This window comes from Bactrocera dorsalis, chromosome 3, assembly GCF_023373825.1.
Source record: "Bactrocera dorsalis isolate Fly_Bdor chromosome 3, ASM2337382v1, whole genome shotgun sequence".
Taxonomy (NCBI): Eukaryota; Metazoa; Arthropoda; class Insecta; order Diptera; family Tephritidae; genus Bactrocera; species Bactrocera dorsalis.
The window spans coordinates 86,625,950-86,650,530 of NC_064305.1; the positions used below are offsets into that span (position 1 = coordinate 86,625,950).

Consider the following 24,581-nt stretch of genomic DNA (forward strand, 5'->3'; position numbering starts at 1 on the left):
AACTGCACTTGAAATTAAATTCTCGCTGGCTTGTCTTCAACCTAAGAATATTGTCAATTTCACTCACACTTGAAGCATGTCACTTCCAGTTGGGTTATTGCGACAGCGAAAAGCTTAAAATGCAGCTCTCAATCAACACTTTCGACATCGTTCGGTGAATTTTTATATTGCTCTGACTACAAGCACATTTTTATTGAAAAGTGCACAAATCAATGCACTCAATTATATTTGAAGAAAAATTTCAAAGGATTTTACGCAAATTTATTGAAAATAATTTCCAGAAAGAGCACGTCAATGAAGAGGTAATAATTCAAGCAAACAGTTGCAATTAATTAATTTCAGGCACCTTAAATTTGACTGAAACTGAAAATAAAAATCCAGCAAACCATTTTTTGAAGTTCTCTTATCAGTTTTTAATAGTTGTTTAAGAAAAATTCTGTGGAATAAAATTGTAAACTGCAAAAAAAGCTCATAACTGAGAGAATAACACATGGGTTTACGGGTTTTAAAAAATCTAATATTTTATTGTCTTATTAAATTTTACAACACCTCTAGAATATTGTACCAAATTTTCAAGTTGATCCGAGTAATAGTTTCGGAGATATAGCCTTGAGAACTTGTGATACTACCTAAGCTAAGTGCACCGTCTTTAAACGGGCTTTTCATTGTTTTAGAAGTCGGTTGGTAAAATTTCTCGAGAACTATTCAATCGATCTTCATGAAATTTTACACAAAACTTTGAGAAAAAATTCTTAAAGGCTTGAACGAAGGATTTAGTTGAAAAAAGGTTTTTTTTACCCGAGGTACCCCTTACAGGAAGTTTTCGAAGCAAAGAAACCAAAGCTACCTATAAATTAAGTTGCCGCATAACCAAAAACTCCAACTTAGCAAAATATAAATTCATGTAAACACAAATCCGTATTACATTGACGGATTTCTTTAGCATAATTAGAAAGATCCGATCTAGAACAAATCTGCAGATATGATTACTGACATTCTGAAAGTAATTTCATAATCCACTGTCACAGAAACCCTCAAACATATTTGAAAAGACTGAGACAGTCGATTTTTCACACGATTCTTTTAAGGCGAATATTTTCTCCAAGAAACTGATTCTCTTTTAGACATAAACAGCAAGTGGTCACTTTGGTGCAGGTCCGGACCATAAGGTGTATGTATAAGATCTTCCGAACCAAGCTGTGGCGTGGCATTGATCTGAAAGAGCACAAATCCTCTCCATAGCTGCTTCCTGCAGACGTTCCAATTGTTTACAGTACAGCTTTAAGTTTAGACTCCGGCTGTATGTGCGCCGCCCATAGTAGCAGATTTACTGAGTTTCCACAGAATTTAATCGCATACCTCTGCTCCTACGAACGCTACATTTTCATTTGAACCACACACAGAAACACGTCGAGCGAAAACCTTTGTCTTGACTCTCCAGATGCTCGAGACAACTGACCAGCCGCTCGTTCGTTAGCTAGGAACGGCCTCTACCGAATTCAGTCGGTGCGCGGACGACCCGAGGTACAGTCGCAGTGAAAGAACATGTCTTTCATTTTCGTCTTTATCGAAGGAAAACTGTAAAATGAGGGACATTTTCCTTTTTTTCATGAATATTTCGGCGCGAGATTAAACAAAGCTGAGTCAAACAATCACTCTCTCTGTAAAGTTCTTTTGGTAGGTAGTCTTATCTTTTTAACACTGTATAGCGTACCCCTATCTATATTATTTCTAAAGTCATCCACTGGTAAAGTATGGAAGTACCTTTTAGTAGACCTTACATTACAGAAAGAACCAGGTAATTAAGAAAGCGTTCCGAAAAATGAAAACAGCGATTGAATGAACGATACTTAGGTGAAGATATGATCCTGGACGAGTTTTTAACGCATTCTTTACAGTAATAAACTCAAACATGAAAGGAATGGGAAACCTCAAGTTCATTGACATCTTGAAATCTCAAATCTTCTAAGTGTTTACCCGAAATAAAAACAATTTCATTATTCCTAAGATACTGAATGTCAAACTGTCAATCAGCTAATCAGTTTGACTCCTACAGAACTAAATAGAAATGTACAAAAATAATTTGCAGAATAAACAGCAACAACAAATACTTATTAGCGAACTGCGAATGGCGTGTCGTCTTGTCAGATTTCCAATTTTATTTATAACTTATTCAGATTACTTTGACAGCACTGATGAATAACAGTGAAATGTAACACAACATTTGGATTACCCCTACCATGTAACGGTATGTCTACAGAACCGCAGTCTGGGCATGCAATGCCTTTGCGGTACGCAAAGGTTAACGAGAACGAGAACGAGAACCCAGCGGAGGGTGAGTATGTGAGTATATGTGAGACGAGCGCGCGATACAAACTGATTAAGCCAATTAATCTGCAGCGTTTCACATATTTTCTCATGTTTCAGCGAGAATTAATTTGCACGGCACGACGAAAACAAAAGACGGGAGTTTGACATGCAAAATAGAGTGCATTCGAAAGTGAGTAAGTGTTAGTGTGTAAATATGTACGTATGTTAGTAAGAGAGTGCGTAAAGTTAAGTATTAAAATCTGCCTTTACTTTAGTTGCTTTATGTAAAACTTTTTCTATTAGCTAATGATTAAGTTGGTAATACTTTTCTTATACCTACAACTAAATGTCCTGAAATAAAACAACCGAGGCTTCACAAACATACCCAGCAAGAAATATTTTGTAATCAAAAAAGTTAAGTAGTTAATATCCGTGAAGGCCTCAGCCTTGAAACTCACCGATATACAACCGTAAATGGCAAAGCAAGACATTTATATATACAGGGTGGTTCGTATGCATATTTTTTATATGATGAAAAATTACAAAATTTTCAAAAACAAACTCATGATGGACTCACTCGAAATGTGACTAAAAAATCTGAAATTTTATGAAATACTCGTACATAATTTTGGTTCTTCCAAAATTCTTTTTTTTGTCTGTCTCTCGGTACTAACGCGAACTAGTCCCTCAAATTTAGAGATATTGTTCTGAAATTTTGCACACGATCTTTACTCTCCAAAAAGTTGCTCATTTGTCGGTACCGTTGATATCAAACAACTATAGCGTATAGCTGTCATACAAACTGAACGATCAAAATCAAGTTTTTGTATGGAAAACTTTTCTATTTTACGAGTTATCTTCACGAAATTTAGCGTGAGCTATTACCATTAGATATGATACAGTATCCAAAGAAATCTCTCAGATCGGATCACTATTGCATATTGCTGCCATACAAACTGAAGGATCCAAAGCAAGTTCTTGTTTAGAAAACTTCTTCATTTGATGAGATACCTTAACAAAATTTGGTCTATATAATTATCTAAAGCAATAACATAATCTCCGAAGAAATTATTCAAATCGAATCACCATAGCTTATAGCTGCCATACAAACTGAACGATCGGAAGCAAGTTCTTGTACGAAATCATTTTTATTTATAAAGGATATTATTATTTTTCAGTGTTTTCAATACACTGGCATTCAAAACATTAGCATTTTAAGCAAACTAAGAATATTTTTCAATCATAAAAAAGAGGTGTTCTTACTTTTCAGCTACTTTCACTATCCAAAAAGAAACGATTAAAAAATAAAATTTTTATATGAACCACCCTATACATAATTATAAAATTTTCTCCTATTTGTATTCGGAAAATGTGTGTATACTTTCTTCTAATTTAACTTTCATAATATACAAATTCCATTTTCCCATTTTTTTAAAGCTACCAAATCGAAATTGCTCCACAGGGTGCCTCCGCAGTCCCTATCCCTACTTGTAAACAGCATAGGCTCCCTAAGTTATTCGTTTTACACTTGTCATGCTTACATTTCATATTAATACATGTTCACGTCCAAGCAATTTTTGTGAATTTCCAACAAAAAATACAAAAAAGTACGCCTACATACTTATATATATACATATGCATGGATAAATATACTAATTTTTGTATATGCCCGTTTCCTGCACAATTTACCCCGTAACGCTTGACGAACAAACACTTTCCGGCTCACCATAATATGCTGACTAACGGCAGTTTATTTTCCTCACTACCATTTCCATCATTATCCAACGAAACATTACCTTCCTTCTCAACACCAGCAGCTCAGTCACATTTTCTCACACACACGCACACACTTGCACTAATAAATGTGGCTTAACTTCCTTCTGCTGCTCGGTATCCTTCCTTCCCGGATAGATGCTGTTTTCCACTGGCCATTGGTCTGCCTTTTTGCTGTCATTTCTGACCATATTCACCTCGAACACGCAGGCACACGCACATAAACATATACACATATACAGGCAGGCAGGCAGGTTGACGTACTCGTATTCACTCGTAGTGTTTATGTGTGTGTATTTCACTTCATTTATTCCCCGTCTTTACTCGTAGTTGTGTCCTACGTCTGTCGGCTACACATATGTTTTCTGTTTCCTCTTTCCTCCTTCGTTTTCTTTTTTTTTTGTAATTTGTTTGCATGTAAAAATGTTAATGACAATCGTGCAAATGCAATGGCACAGCTTACCATAATGGTAATGATAGGCAACATTTACAAGCTTTCTCTCGGACATTCAATATGGCCATACATTGTCATATTTATTCGGGTTATGTATGCACTGAGAGAAAATTCGGTAATGCAATCAAATATTTTATAATTCTAATTAATCCAAAACTTTGAAAGACTCTCAAAAGTTCCTTTAAAATGAAGTTATTTCAGAAATTATTTCGATTCCCTTGATTGCGTAACCGATCTTCTAGAAGAACTCTGAAAAAAGGTGACAGGCGATGAAAAAGATTTTTTATCTCAAAACCGAAAAGGAAAATTGTTTTTTATTGCTATAGATAAATACAAGCACTAGTAAAAAAAGCTTCTTTTTGACAAAATGGCTGCTTTCCAAAAGCTGTTGTTTTATTGATCAACTGGCCCCACATGATAACCATAAAGCTATGTATAATAGTTTTGGCAACTTTACACTTCTTCGGACATGACTCAAGCTAAAAATGTATATTGTAAACAAAAATCAGCTGTTTCTATTTACATAGAATTTGTGTCAAATTTTGTATGTCTAACCAGATTTCGTGTGCGAAATCGTTGCAAATATTGGAAGAGGTTATGGTGATTTAGTTTTATGAAAAATACAACCCTACGAGTGGTACAAAGCCTTCAAAGACAATCGAGAGATCGTTGAAGACATACCTCGTTCTGTCAAATCTTCGACCTCTTCAACTGATGAAAATATTAAAAATTGAAGGATATGATGCTTGAAAATTATCAGGCAAGTTTTAGAGAAATGGCAAAAGAGCTCTACATCTTTCGCGTGTTCGTTCGAATGATTTTAGTGCACATATCTTTTAAAAAGAGTACTATAAACAGTTCTCTTTGGACTTGCTTAATCGTGCGAATTCCGGTCCTACATTATTCAAACTCTTATGACATGCCAACAAGTCAAAACTCAACGAAATGGAGGCAAAAAACAAGCCGAAATCAAAAAAACAACACCAAAGTCGCTCAAAAGACGGTCAATGAGGAGTTATATTTGGCCGTATTGATCCCTTTCCGTAAGAATATCCGTCAAAAACGGCCGGAATTGTGAAAGAACAATTCATGGATTATACACAATAATAATGCACCATTGCATCGAGCCACGATTATATCCGAATTTAGCACCAAAAACGCAATTAATACCATCGATCAACCACCGTATTCACCAGATATGGCACCGTGAGATTTCGTGAAATTTTGTCTTGTTTCCCAAACATAAATTGAGGCTCCGTTGAACCCGTTTACAATCAATAGAAGGGATAAAACAAATTTCGCTTGAGGAGCTGAAGACCATCCCATAAACTGCTTATGAAAAGTGTTTCAAGTACTGAAAAAGTCGTACATTTTATCGGAATTTGCCATAGTTTCGTTTCAGAAAAAATTTTCCTCTCAAACAATGAGTCTTTTGTCATTATTTTATACGAGGTTTGACAATTAAGTAATGAGACTGATTTTATTGCCGCGCTTGTTGTAAACCTGTGACCGTCTGTGAAATTCTCTTTCTCTTTTTCCAGCATTCCTCCCCTCTCCATTGATATATATATCATCGCTCTAGCTAGTTGAGTAGACGTGTGCTTGTAGTGCTCGTCACGAAAATGGAAAAACGAAATCAAGAGCAACGCGTCGCTATAAAATTTTGTGCCAGATTGGGCGAAACAGCTTCGGAAACGCACGCTAAAATTGTAAGAGTGTATGGTGATAGTGCTCTTAGTCGTGCCAAAGCTCACAATGGTAGTCTCCGCCCGCCCCCCGACCGAAAAAAGCTCGCATGAGCAAGTCGAAGGTGAAAACGATGATTATTGCCTTTTTTGATAGCCGTGGAATCGTCCACAAAGAATTCGTTCCACCGGGGAAAACTGTGAATCAAGTCTACTATTGCCAAGTACTCGAAAGATTGCGAAAACGAGTCAACAGGGTGCGCCCAGACATCGCTCGTAACTGGATCCTTCATCACGACAACGCGCCGTGCCACACCGCTCTCAGCGTGTCCCAGTATTTGGCCTCTAAAGGGATCGCCGTGTTGCAACAGCCGCCTTATTCGCCCGACATGTCACCCTGTGACTTTTTTTGTTTCCTAAAACAAAATCGGTGGTCAAAGGAATCCATTTTGAGTCGATTACGGACATCCAGGCGGCCGTGACGAGGGTACTCGCGGACATCCCAGTCGAAGCGTTCCAGAAATGTTACGAAGCATGGAAAACGCACTGGAATCGCTGTATAGCTGCCCAAAAGAACTACTTTGAAGAGGATGGCAGAGTTATAGAATAATATTCAAATATACGGTTTTTATGGAATCAGTCTCATTGCTCATACCTCGTATATTAAACTTTCATAACCTTTTTTTCATTCGATTTTTTATCCAATAAGGCATACAAAAATATTCATAACTTGTATACTAAACTGAAATTATGTTTATTTTTTGATGATTGTCCTTTTATAGAAATTTAATTTTCCCAAAAATAAAAGAAGAATCACTTTTCGCCAGTGTATGCCACACGCAAATTTCCGCAGCACAATATTAAGTGATTTCTGAGCGAGAAGGAAATAAAGAAGAGACGTAAATAAGTGCATGGAAATTTACTGGCATGCGTTCAGAACGATAAGCGGATTGCGCTAGCTAAGTATATTACAACAGCCAGCACCGCTTTCACTTTGCAATCCACAGCTATTCGATTTGTTTATAAGCATATCCTATTGCACACATATTGTAGATGTATATGTATGCATGTATGTGTGCCAAAGCGTGAGTTGAGGTTTCGGTCTAAGGCTGCAGGCGTCAAAGGTCATTCAATATTAATTTGCAGCAAACGCTAAGTGTGGGTAACTGTTTTTGTTTTCATTTTGACTGAGCAGTCTGCGATTTACATACACGCGCCAGCAAACAAAAGTATTAGCAAGAGCAAAATACCAAAAGAAAGTGTGCAAAAAGAAATGAAGAAAAGCGACAAACACTAAAACCAATTTCCAATTTCCTAATCGACGTGCACATTATGGTCGAGTATTTGCCTAACGGTAAGCAACAACTGCTGACGAAACCGCCGAACGGACTTTGACAGCCTCGCACCCGCAAGCGGCGACCTTTAAGCCACGCAAAGACTAGAGAGAAGGAGCTGAAGAAGCGCAGCCGACGAAGACCCACGAACTGGACGCAGACGACAGCTGCTTGTGCCTGCTTGAGCCGCCAATAATCCTGGCAGCAAAAAAGTCAGCAACAGAAAATAAAAATAATAAGCTGAGGCAGGGAGAGGAAGGGGGTGCGGAGTGTATAAAGCACATTGTGTTGTGTGCGGCGACAGCAACATTGGCCATGGCACTGACGGTAATTGAAACTAGAAACGACTAAGCGCAACACAAAGGTGATGAAGAAGTGTTAGCAGCGCAATGAATGAGTGGATGAACATAAGACCTGTGAGGGCTGAATTATCGTTTCAAGCATTATATATAACTAGACAGTAAATCTCACGGTATGTGTGTGTATGTGTTTAAGTGAATTTTGTATCTTCGCCAGTGCGATGTAATGAAAATCCGCTTTAGCCAAGCGTCTAAGCCATTACCGGGGCGTATACGTAACATTTTAGCGCATTAAATCGTTTGAAATGTTTACGCCACATATGTTTACCATATATGTGAGAGGGTCTGGCTGAAGGGTCACAGACGAGACATAGGATCACAACAATTAAAAACAGCGACGCAGAATGCTAATTAAAAGAGAACAACAAAAAACAAAACTACTTTTATAGTCGAGTCAGTAAACAATGAAGCGACTTGTATGGTAATCGACAGCTGTTGGTGTACGCACATCCAGCTGGCAAAGACAGCTGCCACAACTGGTAAAGGTTTACAGAAAAAGAGCGCATACATACTTTAAGTTAATTTTGCCTTATTTTACTCATATGTGGATAAAAGCGCGCTATAATAAATTTACATTTCCGCAAGTAAAGATTGTTTGAAGCCGAAGCGGCTCAGAGACAACCCATTTTACTTGGGTAACTCTACCTTTTATACCCTAAACAGGGTATATTAAGTTTGGAATGAAAGTTGTAACGTCCCAAAGGAGACATCGCAGACCCTATGAAAGATATATAAGAAAGATATTCGGTAGTCGAAAAAGTCTTTTCGTATTTCTAATCAAACTTCAACTTATTTTTTATATTTATAATGCACTTTAATGAACCATATACATATGTACATTCCATTTTGGTCAACCAATTTTTGTTATTTTTTCGCTAGAGACATTATTCCATCAGCGTAAAACTTTTCTGGTTTCTCGGCGAAAAACTGCGATAAGTATTTTTACGGGCTTCTCTTGAAGCCAACTTTACTCCATTAAGGGAGTTCTGTATTGACCGAAACAAATGGTAGTCCGATGGTGCAAGGTCAGGGCTATATGGTGGATGCATCAAAACTTCCCAGCCAAGCTCTCCCAGTTTTTGCCGAGTCATCAAAGATGTGTGTGGTCTAGCGTTGTCCCAAAGGAAGGCGAAGCCCTTTCTGTTGACCAGTTCTGACCGTTTTTTTCGATTGCTTGCTTCAGTCTCATCAGTTGTTGACAGTAAAATGTAGAATCAATCGTTCGACCAGGCTGGAGCAGCTCATAGTGGATGATTCCTTTCCAATCCCACCAAACACTCAGCATAACCTTTCGAGGCGTCAATCCTGGCTTTGCGACCATTTGTTGAGCTTCACCACGCTTGGACCATGATCTTTTTCGCACATTATTGTCGTATTTGATCCACTTTTCGTCTCCTGTTACCATTCGCTTCAGAAATGATCCGATTTCATTTCGTTTCAGCAAAGAATCGCAAATGTTAATTCGGTCCATTAAATTTTTCACAGACAATTCATGTGGTACCCTAACATCGAGCTTCTCTTTGTAGCTAACCTTTTTTAAATGGTTCAAAACGATGTCATGGCTGCTTATTTAACGGTCCTGGTCAATCTTTTCCGATGTACGTGCCCACGCTTCATATGAGCTTCCCAAGCAGCATCACATTTATTAAGTTTAAGCTAAGCTTAAAGGTTCAGCAACAACTACCAAATAAGCACGTAAGCAAGCGTCAGTCAAGTTCAACGCAGGCAGCTCTGTTTGAGAGCAAGGCAAGCGCCAACAAGCAAGCACTAAAAGCAGCGCAAACGCAAGCACAAACTTATATAGCAGCAAAAAATTGCACATATGCTTTCACAAAGTTTCATAAGAAGCTAAGGAAAAGGTTTACTCCCAAAGCAGCATTAACTCTAACTGACCCTGCTGCATTGGGGCTTCAGTTTGCTTAGTTTACGTGCAAGAAACCTTGGCATACAAGCGCAGGTGTAGCTGTGAGCCAAGCAGGCGGCAGTAGTCCACGTCAATGATACTTACACACACACACACATACACACTCCCACTTGCACTTCAGACGTAATAGCAGCAGTTGTCACCTTTTGTCCTTTCAGCTCGCATAAGCTTATCCATATCCGTTTATTTGAGCACTCATGAGCCCACCTCACCACCCACATACTTATATATAGTACTTGTATGTTTGTAGCAGTAGGCAGACGCGCATGGATATACTTACAAGTGTATGTGTTTCTGTTAGTTTCTTTGCATTTCATTGCTGCATTGACGCATTCATTTTGCGCCATTTGTTTAGCTCTCACGCCTTCTCCCCGCCTCGCTCTCTTACAGCGTCATCATCCACTTACAGTTACATAACACTGTTGCATTTCAAAGGTTACTGAGTGAATAATTAATGTGACTACACGAGCTGAGTGTGTGGGTTGTGCAATTCTTTGCTTTTGTTTTTGTTTTTAGCAGCAATTTTTCTTCGCTAGTTTATGCATTCTCACCTACATGCATAACATTTTTTCCTTTCAGTTTTGTTGTGTTTTGTTTTGCATTTTCAATTTGCTTGCAGCTCTATTAGTTGCATTTAGATGCAATTTTCGAAAGGATTCAAGGTGTCCTGACGTCATAGTAGTGTGCTAGCTTAACCAATGGAGTTTGGCAGACACCCAGTAAGCAAAAGATTCGGAGTCTTAGAGTGCCAAACCAATTATGTCTTGAAAAACATAAATTTCCAAATAATATGTTTCGAAACATTTTATCCCTATAACCCAGCTCATACCAATTTGACTCTACATTGGAAGACAGATCAAGTGGAACCTGGAAAATCACTAGACTTCTATGGTACGTATGAAGCAGCTGATGAGTTTACCAAAAGTGCCATCCGTCTAGCTACGGAACAAGTACAGGAAATACGAAAGTCACTAAGAACGATTTACAATGAAATTTCCGAAAGGGCTAACAAGCGGACCGGTTCGAAATGGAATGGCTTAAGTATATGCACGATCATCCAGATTATGTGCAAGAGTGCCTTAGGAAAGCTCGCTTGCTTGTGATGCACACTGTCTCGAAAGAACTTCCGGATGGCTGTTGGCTTCTGGACAGCTCACAACTTACTGGCATCACATGCGAGCCGGATGGGCATAAATAAATACGATAAATTCAGAAAGTGAGAAAGTAGGGAAGATACATGAGTGAGTCGCTGGAACACCTCGTGATGCTTTTACCCAGCGCTATCTAGAACTCATCTCACAACATGCAACGAGTATCCACATGACACTGACCACCTCTTTGCATGCCCTACGAACCCTACTCATCTAACATCCTCCTCACAGCACGTTTCTTGGGTCAATGGACGACAACACAAGTGACCCCTACCATCCTAACGGGATTAGATAATCCGTTAAAACAACAACAACAACAAGAACTTATCTCAAGTATCTAGAAGCTTCGGAGCTCAGAAAAATGGACGAAGTATCAAACGTAGACATCAAGTCGCTCTTAAAGTTCGCAACGTTCACGTCCTGTGACGAATTTTTTACCTCCATCTGGCATTAATAAGGACCAGTAGGTCTACAGGGTTTGTTCGGAAAGTAATAGGGTCACTGCGAAAGTGTTGGAATGCCGGCCTTGTTTTGATAGCTGTTCACAAGAAAGGCGATGTGAGCCTCGGAATGAACGCTGACTTTACGGGATTGCATTACTCACAGAAACACGTCGGGCGAAAATGTTTGTCCTGACTCTCTGTATGCTCAAAGGCAACTTACCAGCCGCTCATTGAAAGGTAAAATATACATTTTTTTTAACTAAAATATGTCGAACTTTGTGCCTAAAAATGTATTTTTTCGGGGAGTCCTTACTCAGAGTTTTAGTATGAAGAAAATCTCTACCGAAAGTCATCGTATTTTGTTCGTAGTTGGTGGTGATTGGTGACGAAAAACGGATCCATTATGGCAACTCTAAACGCAAAAAATCGTATGTGAAACTTGACCAAGCAGCCAAGTCAACTATAAAGCCGAATATTGATGAGACCAAGGTAATGCTATGCTTAGTATATGGTGGAACCAGATGGGTGTGCCCGTAATTCGCGACTAGACACGAGGCAGTAATTTTTTTTAATGACAATGGTCAAGCTCATGTGCAAGACCGTTCAAAAAGTATTTGGAAAAGATCGGCTGAGAAATTTTGTCTCAAACAGGGCATCAACATTTATTACCACGCTTATGATGACACTTAAATTTTTTCAATTTGTCTTCATTTTCTAAGAAATGTATATTTTAAATTACTTTTTTTCAGAGTAAAGGTCAAACCCACAGGTAACAGTCAGCATGAAAGGGTTCAAACGCTTCAAAAAAATATATGTTGCAAATATACATAACTGTGTATATGTAAGTTATTATTTTTCCTCTTCTCAATAATACCTTTGCTCCTTTGTTTTTGTATTAGTATTAATTTGTGTTTGCTGTTGACACGGCTTAATTAAAGCGAACATTTGCTGTTTATCCGGTGGCCTTTCGACCGTTAGTTAATTAACAGCGGGTTCCTACTAACGAAAACAAGTATTAATATGCATATTTATTTATATATACATATACATAATCTAACACCAGGAATGATATTTATGTTTTCTTTGAAGTAGATCTAATTTATTTGATTTCATTATTTGCAGCTCAGCACGGTCTCTTCAGAAGTAATTTATTGTTTTTAGCATAAAATCGTTTTGATTTCACTTCGCTGAAAGACACTACACAAGATACGCTATATGCTTCCTTTGATAGGCATTTGGACACTAAAGTGCAAAAGTTTGACCAGTCTTTATTCTGTAGCTTATGATTTTTTTCCCGCAATAAAGTAGTCAAATTAATATCTGATCAAATTTGACCCGAACTGGCCCATTTAAGCTGCGCGGGCAAATCGAATGAATTATTTATCCGATCCTTCGCTATACTTTTAAACGTTTGGTTTTTGTTTGTATGTAATTTGATCTAGAGATCATATGCTTCGTTTAGTTCAGTCTACTTTATCACAATCTGAAGTTTTGAGTGGGACAAAGCGTTAACTGAAGGTCGTGTGGTCATCGGAACATTTCCTCATGCGTGTCGAATTCGGACACCCTTGTAAAGGGTTATATAGCACTTGAAAATCGTCATGTTAACATCAGAGAGATAGCAGAGGATCTCAACACTTCTCATGGATCGACTCAACACATTTTGGTTAGTGTTTAGGGTATCAAATGTGTCAATATTAGAGTAGTACTAAAACAACTGTATTTTTGAGAAAACGACGACGAGAAGACTTTGTTATTGTTGTTGTAGCAGTAGAATTCTACCAAGTTGACATATAAATCCGGTTCCGTTCCGGTTACGTAGAGCCGACTGTCATGGAAACGATCGAGAAGAGGTCGCAAAAGATTATTGGCAACGTGGCTGAGGATCATACAGCCATCAAACACATCTTTACTGATGATAAAAAGTGGATATATGAATCTCCTGTCGAACTGTCTAATAATATAGCGAATGGCTATCCTAAAATGAGCCAAAACCGAAAAAAATTGGCTGAAGTCACTGAAGATCATCCCAGCCGAAGCATTTTTATCAATAATCGGATTGTTTGTGTTGGCTCAGGAGCTTATTTTGAAGGCTATAACAAATATGTGTATGTGTAAAAATACCTGAAAATGTTGTTTTTTTTTGTTTTTCTATATGTCAGTCTGAAGCCGAGGTTTCGAACAATCACCACATAATTACAAAGATCTGTTAAAACTACCTTTCCCATATTTGCTCTATTAACCCATTTATGACAGTCTTCTCGTCCCATTTCTGAAAAAAAATGTTCTGGAATAGAGAAGCTGATCAAACCAATAATTCTTCATTGAATTTAGTTTACTAGCACACAACTTCTTGTAATAAGCTTAGCATAATCTTCCCGAAATAAGGTCCAAACATCACTCAGCCTTAACTGGCAGCATATTTCTATGCTTCACATCAACACCAACTGTTCCGAGTGCAAGTTTTCATAAAAATCGGACATCAAAAACTCATCACTGCCATTTACCTTACAACATACGCCCACTACAACGACCACACGTATGTTCATATATATGTATGTGCGTACATATGTATGTTTAAGCACAACTGAGCTCAGCGAACTGCTCGTGCGAAATCCGCATGTTCCTTTTCTGGCATTTTTCGTTGTGCGCGCTGCATTTTAATGCTGACACATATTATTTTACGGCGCATTTCATTTTTATGCAAACCCAAATGCAACCGGCCGCCACACACACACACGCCAACACACACCAACACACTCAAACATGCTGACACGTGTGCGGAAAAAATTCATATGCATGCAAATTAAAAAATGAGAGTATTAAAATGCAAAATGCAATGTGCATTTAACTTTCACCAAATCCAGCTAAGCGGAACATTCGCCATTTTGTGTAAAATTTATGCCGAAGTCATACAAAGTGGCTACAAGTGGAGAATTGCTTTCTTGGCACGAGCATTAGTTATGAGTGGCTGAATATGCTGGCACATGTTGCAACAAAGTAACAACTGGAATATGTGCCTTTTTATGAGATATTGTAGTTAGTGATAAAATCTACACTTTTTTTGAGTATCTAGGAGAGGATTTTAAAGGTTTATTAGGGTTCTGTAGAATGATTTTGCTGTAAAAACCCTACAAAAAGATTCAGTGAGCGCTACTCTTTGGAAAGTTGCCTAGTTCGCACTTTATTTTAGTGACATTAAACAGAAAAAAACATATCTTCTCATATCCGCCGCTTATATAGTACCAACTATGACCACTCTGTAAATTTACATACTACGGACAGTGTTCGATTGCGTTTTCTCTACTTGTTTCCAAGCGAAAGGCTGCATAGAATTTGTACAATTCCTTCCTTGAGGCTTCCGTGGTCGTTAAGCGAGTCTTTGTCCCTCAAATTGACTTAAATAACATGTCTTTCTGCGGTTGACCCGAATTTCAAGGGACTCTGTAGCCACTATCGATACCACTTCCTGTGCATCATACCTCAGATGCTTACAGCGTAGTTTTTGCCAATACGGGACAAGTCCACAAGATTTGATCCATTGGTTTCCCTGATGCCTTGCTCTAGATATTTCCTGTAGTTTTCTCGATCTGTCAACCTCACTCTGCGTGCGTGTGTCGCCACAAGACAGAGACCACGTAGTATTCCGTTCATGTTCCTACAGTCAATGCATGGGTTAAACCAATGTTAATCAAATTTTCGGCTGTTAGCCGTACACCATTCTTGACAATCTCGTCTTCTATTTCATTGCATCGATGCTTTAGTGGCTTGACAATGACAAGCCCCCATTACTTACCGAGCTATTCCCGAAGGTTCTATATGTCAATTGTGCCCCATTTAACGAAGGGAATTTCCATAGAGAAATTCTGTGCTTTCTTGTGAACACACGCAGTTCCATTTTCTACGGGTTCAACCCCAGACCCGCTTGAGATGCCCAAATCTGGACTGTATTGAGAATGGTTGTCATAATACTGCTAAGGATCTGTAGACACCTATGCGTTATTAAGATTGCAATGTCATCCTCATATCCCTCTATCTTCGGGACTTTGCCATCTTAAGTCCCTTAGCAGTTTATTCACTACTAATGTCCACAGAAGCGAAGATAGCATTCCAACTTGCGGAGTACCTTCATAGACTTCCGTGGCCATTCTAGCATCGTTCCATTCTGCTCGTATTCAAATCTCTTCTAGAGGTCAAAAGGCTTCTGATACCGCATTGTATAGCAGGATCAACAACTATTGACTATTGAGCAGATTCGGTAGACACGTTGTTGAACGCTCCAGAAATGTCCAGGAATAATACAAGACCGTGCTCCTTATATTAAAAGTTTAAGGGTTAGGGTTATACATATATACCTTTGATTTCTATATGAAGGTTATGGTATGTTAGATTTGAAAGAATAGATCCCAACTAAGTAAGATTATATGTCTTTGCTTGACTAGGAGTCAAATATCGTATCATGAAAAAATATCAAAAATCGCTGTCAGTTATAATAACCAATATATAACCAAAATTCAAATTTATCTATATGACTGTATGATTGGTATACATTGATACCCATTTTATAACCAAAACTCAAAATCATTATGAGTGTATGATAACCAATATATAACCAATTTATAACCAAAACTCAAATTTTCTTTCAATATGGTTTTATATCGCCTTTCCTCGCCCTGTAAGCTTATGCAAAGTGATGTTACGTTATTTTGCATTTTAGATGATGATATATTCCTTGTATTCATATTCTCCTTTCGGTCCTTAAAAAATATTTGCTATAGAAACTTTACTGTTTTAAAAGTAACGTAATCTCGTTTTCCTAAAAAAACTCAAAAATACAGTTACAAGTCAACCGCATGCCGTTCTCAAATTACTTGGAAGGTTGGAAGAGTTTAAGCCATAAATTTCAACACATTAAATGTGGGCAAACGTGTCGTCGGCCAAGTGTTGGTGAAGAAAATTTACATAATTTTAAAACTCCATAGTCACTTTATACACATTTTGAACTTACGCTCCGCACATCCCCTCGAGCGTACCATGTTGGACAGCTAAAACACTTTCAATTCCTGCACACTCACGCTCACAAAGCGGACAGACACCCAAGTGCTGGGCCATTTAACCGGCAGACCCGCAAGGAGCTACGACAGGCACGAATGAGCGGAAACAGACGAGTGGCATGGGCGCACAATAGAAATGGGCCTGACAACAAACCCAAAACCGACCAAAGCAAACAAATTCAAAACCCGAAATTCAAATGCAAATGCAAACAAATGAATCGAGCATTCGTCAGACGCTATGAAAACGAATAAGCGAGCGAGCGTGGGTGTGAGTGAGTGAAATGGAGCGCAAGCGAAAAGTGGCAGCGCCGAAGGTCTTAGTGCACGAAAACTTTAATCCCAGCGAAATGGGAAATTTGCGACATTTGAATTTAAGGCGCACAGTTGACGGGGCTAAGTGAGCCGTCGCAGCGCGCCAACAGCTGTTCGAACTTAACAAGTCAGACCTTTGCGCGCCGCCGGGCAATGAAGTTGCCGACTCATCATCGACCCAAAAGCGCACACATACACCAACACACCGGCACTAAAATGCCGACACACAAGGATATCAGAAAATGTCAAGCAATTTAAGTGAAATGAAAAGTAAATCATTTTTTAAACAGCCAATGTCGAGGCGAAGAAACTTAACTCATGCACATGTGTTCCAACGCCTAAAAGCATGCACCGTAATCGTGTTGTTAGTGTGACCCGCCCATCTGGCTTTACATGTATATATAAGTATATGCTAATGCTTACTACTACATATGCCTGGCTCCTTTAGATTGACAAGCGGAAAGCCGGAATTTCGTGCGTGTTCCAACAATATTTCAAATATGCTACGCACAGATATCGAGAACGGGGGGAGTTGGTGTGGCAGAAAACTAGCGCATGCCGTGACACCCATCAGGGCAGATAATAAATGCAACCCTTTTTGGGGTAGGCGTGTTAAAGACAAGGTGCTTCAGAGCTTTTTTTGGTATAAACGGAGGTGTGTCGTGGGATATTCCTTCATGTTTAAGCTTTTGCGTAAAGTGCTGATTGAAAATGGGAATCACAAACACACATTTGGGTGTAAATGCTTAAGTTAGAGAATGAAGCGCTCTCTCTTGAAGTACTTACCTTTTGCACCTTACTATAGTGGACAAGAGTAAACTATTTTTTTGTGAAACATCATTTTTTATGAATTATTCGACATTTTAATTGTGCCTCGTAGGTGTCGTCTGATCTTTAATAATAGTTGGTGCAAATCTTGTTATCTTGGTAGTTTCAGTGCCACCACCTGAGCCTAGCAAACCACCAGCATGGCTTCCGAAAGGTGCACAGTACCTTTACAGCACTCAGCGTCATAAACGCCCAGATAGTTCATAGTTCATGATCTTATTCAGAAACCATCCTGCGAGAGGACGATCCTCGTAGTAGAGGATTTATCAAAAGCCATTGACACAGTAAATCACACCATCGCTACTTGAGGGCATCGAAAAATCTTCGCTCCCTGAAACATCTCCGCTGTCTAAAGAGCTGAACTACGAAACTATTTGAAAGGTCGACAGTTATCCGTACTATTTCGACGTAAAAACTCTAAATTGAGAAAAATAAACAGAGGATTTCGCAGGGTGGTCTCTTATCGTCGTTGCTATTTAACTTCTACATCTCGAAACTCCCTTAACCACCAGAGGGAATTCTATCACCTCGTACGCTAATGATTGCACTAATGACCTCGGGCAATGGAAAACGATTTCTTGCTTCCTCGCTGCACGAAACCTAACATTTCCCTCACTAAATCCATCCTGCAGTCACCTGCTTTAAAGCGGAACGCCTCCTGGGAGCATCAAGAGGTCCTTGGTCAACTTCGTCGACGATATAAAAACAATACGCCGACTAAACTTCGGACGCAACAAACTTCAAACATGCACTGACCGTCAGTCACAGTGAACCCAGTAACACCTTCACCGACCCCATCTCAGTGAATGGCGTACTTGGAGTCAAACCACCACCCATTGCTCGAGGGCTCGAGTTTGCCGCAAGAATCAAGACTGATCCTTGCGCAACTTCGTTTTGGATACTGTAGCAGGTTAAACTCTTACTTATTCCGAATCAACCCTGACATATAAAACATATATCAAGCGTGCAACGAGCCCCGCTAATCTCTTTGTCACTAACCATCTCTTTGCTTGCCCTGCTAACCCTTCTCATCTGACACTCGTCTCCCTATGGTCCTACCCCGTCGAAACAGCGCGTTTCCAGGGCTTACCATTGGATGACCTCAATGACAACTTATATAAAGAGGATTAAGTATCCGTTACAACAACAAGAGGTACTTCATGATTAGATTGGTTTGACTGCCTGGACAAGTAGAAATTACAGCAAACTGTAAGGCTGATGAGCTTGCTAGGTCGTACCTGACCATCTTTTTCACTAGCTGTTTCGTGGGAACTGGAAATGAAGCATCTCACTGGCTTCTTGCGGTTAACCACTGGCTGGTCGGATCACAGGCGAACTCGGCATGTTGATATCATTTTCAAGAGTAGAGCGACTTCGTAAGAAATCTAGTGAGCAAACCTCGACCTCAACGGTTGTAGAATTTCTAACTGGACAACGATCGTTCGGCATTCTTGGATACGATTCATAAAACTGCTCAGAAAGAGCATGAAAATTAACTTTTTATAAAGCTTTTTTATGATCTCACACCTTTAAACATCGAAGTGAAGTAGTGGACATAGAAATAAGAAACTTTAGAAGATCAGATTTGTGATGGTTTCAAAGCGTACTGCCGAGAATTAATATCCAAATACAGGAGTCTTTATCTGGCTTCACAAAAAACTGTACTTAGCAGTCTAAGTATGATCCACCCGTCAACGTGGGGACTCAGCCCAACCTAACCTAACCTATCTTTGGATAGATAAACGCCTATATATATGTTATATTCGGAAATATAATTATATATTGATCATTAGCTCTCCGATTGGATGACGAGTATTGCAAGAAGATTGAAAGTATTGTAGATTCGACTGATGCGGCTATATTCGTGTTCGGCTATATAATTTAAAGCTGGTCGATGTAAGTCAAAAGTCAAAGAGCTTCCATGAAGGAGAAAAAATATGGAATAGCAGTTTCACTTTGTTCTGAACTTTGACAGTAACATAGTTATATTAGTGATGACTGGTGTCTCATAATCATCAAGTTCTAAAACACGTATGGCCTTCTTATTTTGAGAACATCGTTCACATGAATTTAGTAACTATTTTATTATAACATTAGTATAAATATGAAGTTAATTATGTTGTGACAAGTGCCTCAAATCAATTTAAGTCCACATTAGTGAGCTTAAAATCCAAACCTAAACCAAACCAATTAGTATCGAAACCATTATCCTTGATAAAAAAGTAACACAATGTTCTTTGGGAAAATACAACAAGGCAAAATAACAAAAGTAATATAAATAATAATAAAAAATAACAACAACTAAATACTACCGGTGAGACTAACTTGATATAATACGAATTGCCAGCAACAAATCCCCAAACGTGTCATACCAAATTGACTGACACAACAAATAATGGAGAATGAACGCCACCGCTGCCGCCGCCATTGTTGCCAACGAAAAAGCCAACGCCGCCAAACCGACACATTGCCGCAACGCTAAAGGAGCGAATGAATATTTTAGGTGCTTGAAGAGCTCCGCCGCGATGTGGCATAGTTGATTGAAATGCCTGAAAGGATATCGCTGAGGTGCTGGCTGTCAGTTGAACGAAAGCGTGGGGTCGCTTGATATTGAAAAATAAAAATACAAATAATGAAGAAAGTAAGAAATAAGTAAACAGCAAACAGCGAAGAAGAAAATACAATGCTTAAGGAGGCACGCAGGCGACAAAGTGTGGGGCAAAATGAGTTTTCTTTTTGCGAAACCCTCAGATATGTGTAGATATGTGTTTGTAAATAGGCATACATATGTACTTGTATGTATATGTAGTCACTCAGTCGGTTGTAAAGAGATAAGGACACTGGCACTTACCTTGCCATTGCGATTTATTGTGCGGCACACCTAGCACGATTCCTTCGAGATGAGCAGGATTCCGTTAAGACGTTGATGATGCAAGGATGCGGCCGCTTGTGAGACACTCAGCCTGCCTTTGTCGTAGGCGTAAATCACTCACCAACACAAACACACGCTAACTGCGCCTCAGCGTCAGTGTCAGCGTGTTGATGAAAAATACGTTGCTGAAGAAGCAGCTTTGCTGAGAGTTGGCTGAGTGCCAGTTCGCTTGTACGGAAGGTCGCTCGGCCTTTCGGTAGTCTATGCTATAAGGTTGCTTTGTGTTTATGCGTGTGTTTGTGTAGGCTTAAATGCTGACGTTGCTTTGATGAAAGAATATAATAGCGGTTTTTTACTTCCTCATTTTATTCCGGTTGCATCACATTCACATATAGACATATTTATGTGTTATTCTTGGCATAACTCTTATTGTATACACTTTTGTCTCACTTTTTAGCATTGATGTCACTTAGTCGCAAACACTTTTTTCCTTTTTGCTTGTACCCTTGCTTCACTTTTGTTTTGTTTTATTACGAAAAGCGTTCAGTTTTGTTTTTTGGTTTTCATAAATGCACTAATCCATCTTTTTGTTTGCTTTTCCGTGTTGTTCTTTTATGATTTCTTCATTGTCTTGAAAGCAACTTGTGTTGTTTTTCGAATGTCGGGCAAACGCAACACTTCAGCTTTTGTCTTTGACGTCACACAAACCATGTAAGCAACAGCCTTAGTAACGACACAACAATATAGTATAGAGCTCGGCCAAGGGGTTCTCAGAAACAGTTATGTATAGCTTCCAGTTATGTATGAATGTGGATTATGCCGAGAATTTGCTGGAAATTGTAGAAAATTAATTGATTAGTTTATAATTACTAAGGATTACAGGTAAAATAAAAACAAAAAAAAACTTAGCTTCGGTTTCACCGTTGCTATACCTTCATAGAGGCGTTTCTTATAGTAACTATATATAAAGGGTGATCCATTTCCAGGTTCCCTACTTTCTTTATTGAAAAAATACAGAAACTTCAAACTTAATGGGTGATTCATTATCATTTGAAAAAAACATTATTTGCTATTTATTTTTTGAAGATTATCCCTTTCAAATATTGGCCGCAGCAATGTCACAGATGGTCCAGCCATTGAGTTCAATTTTTGATGACTCGTTGGAGCATTTCGACTGGTAACTGGCGAATGACAAGTGTGGTTTTTTCTCTAAGGCCTGAATCAAAGTGGGATTGTCAGCATAAACATATATCTAAAGGTGTTATATTAATCGATATTGCACTCTAATCAACCGACCGCTATATTTTGAAATTTTTGTATAAAAAAGAGAAGCCCCCAATGAAATTTGTGAAGTTTACCTGGACACGATGCTGTATCAGCACACAATGGTTAGCTCGCTTCCGTTCTGGAAATTTCGATGTGAAAGATGAACCTCGCTCTGGTCGAACTATCGTTGAAAAAGTCGATGAAATTATGGAAAAGATTGACCAGGACCGCAACAAAAGCAGCTATGACATCACTAAGAAACTTAATATTCATCATTAAAGGGTTTTGAACCATTTAAAAAAGGCTACAAAAAGAAGCCCGATGTTTGGGTACCACATGAATTGTCTGTGAAAAATTTAATGGACCGAATTAACATTTGCGATTCTTTGCTGAAACGAAATGAAATCGAAACATTTCTAAAACGAATGGTAACAGGAGACGAAAAGTGTATCAAATACAACAATAATGTGCGAAAAAGATCATAGTCCAGGCGTGGTGAAGCGCAACAAATGGTCGCCAAGCCAAGATTGACGCCTCGAAAGATTATGCTGAGTGCTTGGTGGGATTGGAAAGGAATCGTTCACTGTGAGCTGTTACAACCTGGTCAAATGATTGATTCCACATTTTATTGTCAATAACTGATGAGATTGAAGTAAGCAATCGAAAAAGAAGTCAGAACTGATCAAAGGGAAAGGCTTCGTCTACCATCAGGGCAACGCTAGAACACACACATCTTTGATGACTCGGCAAAAACTGGGAGCGCTTGGCTAGGAAGTTTTAATGCATCCACCATATATTCCTGATCTTGCACCCTCGGATTACCATTTGTTTTGGTCAATGCAGAACTCCCTTAATGGAGTAAACATGGCTCCAAGAGAAGCCTGTGAAAATTACTTGCCGCAGTTTTTCGCCGAGAAACCAGACAAGTTTTAGACTGATGGAATAACGCCTCTAGCGAAAAAATGGCAAAAAGGGTTCGACCGAAATGATAAATATTTGGTTCTTTAAAAATATACAAAAAATAAGTTGAAGTTTGGTTAGAAATACGAAAAGACTTTTTCGACTACCCAATATTATACCAAATTTGATTGTTGAACTTTTCGCTAGATTCTTTAATATTGCCAATATCTAAAGACATTTGCCTGGCTTTGTTTCGTGTAAGTTGCAAGAGTATAAAATGTTCGGTTACACCCGAAATTAGCTCTTCCTTACCTGTTATTTTTTATTTTATAAATATATGCTTTTATCTTATCTTTGATAGTAATTACGAGGGAAAGTATTACAATGAATAAAAGCTAAACAATAACATCTAAACATCCCCTATTTTCCATCACCGATGTAGAGTAGATTTTCATTTTAACAAAAGCTTAAAAATACTTATCGAAGAGTATTAGTATAAATTCCAAGGACAACTTACATAAGCGCACTGAATGCAGTGAAACTCAAGGCCAAATGCCAGCAAAATTAAAACCCTTTCCGAGAATTGATTATTTAAATCCTCTAAAAAATAATAGCCAAAAAATTTACTTCCCAGAAATATACTTTGTTACCTGCCTCATTCGTTACTAATCCCCCGAGCATAGCTACCGTCGTGCGTTTCTACCTGCGCAAATTGCTTAAAACACGAGCAAATTTTGCAGTCGTCGTCAAAACGTGTTTCAACGTTCATAAAAGCGGATAAACTCTCCCTAGTGTCGAAAATTAGTAACTTCGTACAGCATGAACGTGGAAAGCACAAAACCAGATTTGGCTGAAATCTACAGAGATTTCAACATTCTGCGGTCCATAGAAGATCTTTTGGAAATGAGAGATAAGGGTTATGAACTCCACTGGAAAATCGGTTATTGTGTAGAGCCTCATCCCATCCTGGCCGATATCAAAAAATGTGTACTCAGACTGATAGCGATGACATATATGGGCGAGGAACTTCGCGGTCCGTTTTTAACAAAAACAATTAGAGAATTCGTGAAATCTTGTACACTTTGTGGATGCTATCATTGATAGACACATAACATAATACTTTTTAAAATCCGAAATTCAAAATTTGAGGTATTCAATATGTTAATTAAAAAATGTTTTTAATGCAGTTTGTAAAATAGAGAATAAATGGAAATAAAAAAATGGAAAAAATATATTTAATGAAATTAATGATTTCAATTGCTTCTTACACTCATGGTTTGTACATTCTTTTTTTTTTTAATTTAGAAATAAGTATTACAGGGAGCCCATCTATTGACGCTGAATTAGGGCTTTTAAGAAATCACGTCAATATAAAGAGAGAACATAAATATTTTAAACAAATATGAACGGTTCTGGCCTTTCCATCGGCGTGGAGGTCTTCTGCTTCTCCCGGCGGGTCCTGCGTCGAATACTCTCAGAGTCGTCATTTAAAGGGGGGCTCTCTCAACCGAGCGCACAACCCTGGGAATGGATGTTTCGCCTTCTACCAGAGGATACTTAGTTTTAAAACAGAAGTCGTCAGCTACTTGAGCCATAGGTAAAAGAATCGTTTCTGGCCACTCACAAGTGAATGACGCTCAGAGAATTCTCCTCATTTGCGTGAACTTCTGCACATGGCTCTATCCTTTTTTGGTTTTCATCTAAATAAATAAAATAAATTTACAAATTCTTCGATATAATTTTTTCAAATTCAAGGCACCTGAGCGCATAAGTCGCCAAAAATCTGCAAAGCTGCAAAATTCCTACATGCCACAAATCCTGCCGCAGACGAACTCGCAAATACTTGCACTTGACAACTAGCCAGTGGCCACGGCTTAGCAACGCGAATAACGGCACTAACGAGCAACTCAAGGTTG

The 24,581-nt window shown here is 38.7% G+C and overlaps 1 protein-coding gene across 1 annotated transcript in view; it reads right to left on the minus strand.

The window, feature by feature from the left end:
• LOC105229665 (uncharacterized) overlaps window positions 1-21,323 on the minus strand; it is a 339,005-nt gene extending 317,682 nt beyond the window's left edge. Inside the window, exon 1 of the mRNA XM_049453109.1 lies at window positions 20,479-21,323. The gene's annotated coding sequence lies outside the window, so the exon portion shown is untranslated. The remainder of the gene's footprint in view (window positions 1-20,478) is intronic.
• Between the last annotated feature and the right edge of the window lie 3,258 nt (window positions 21,324-24,581).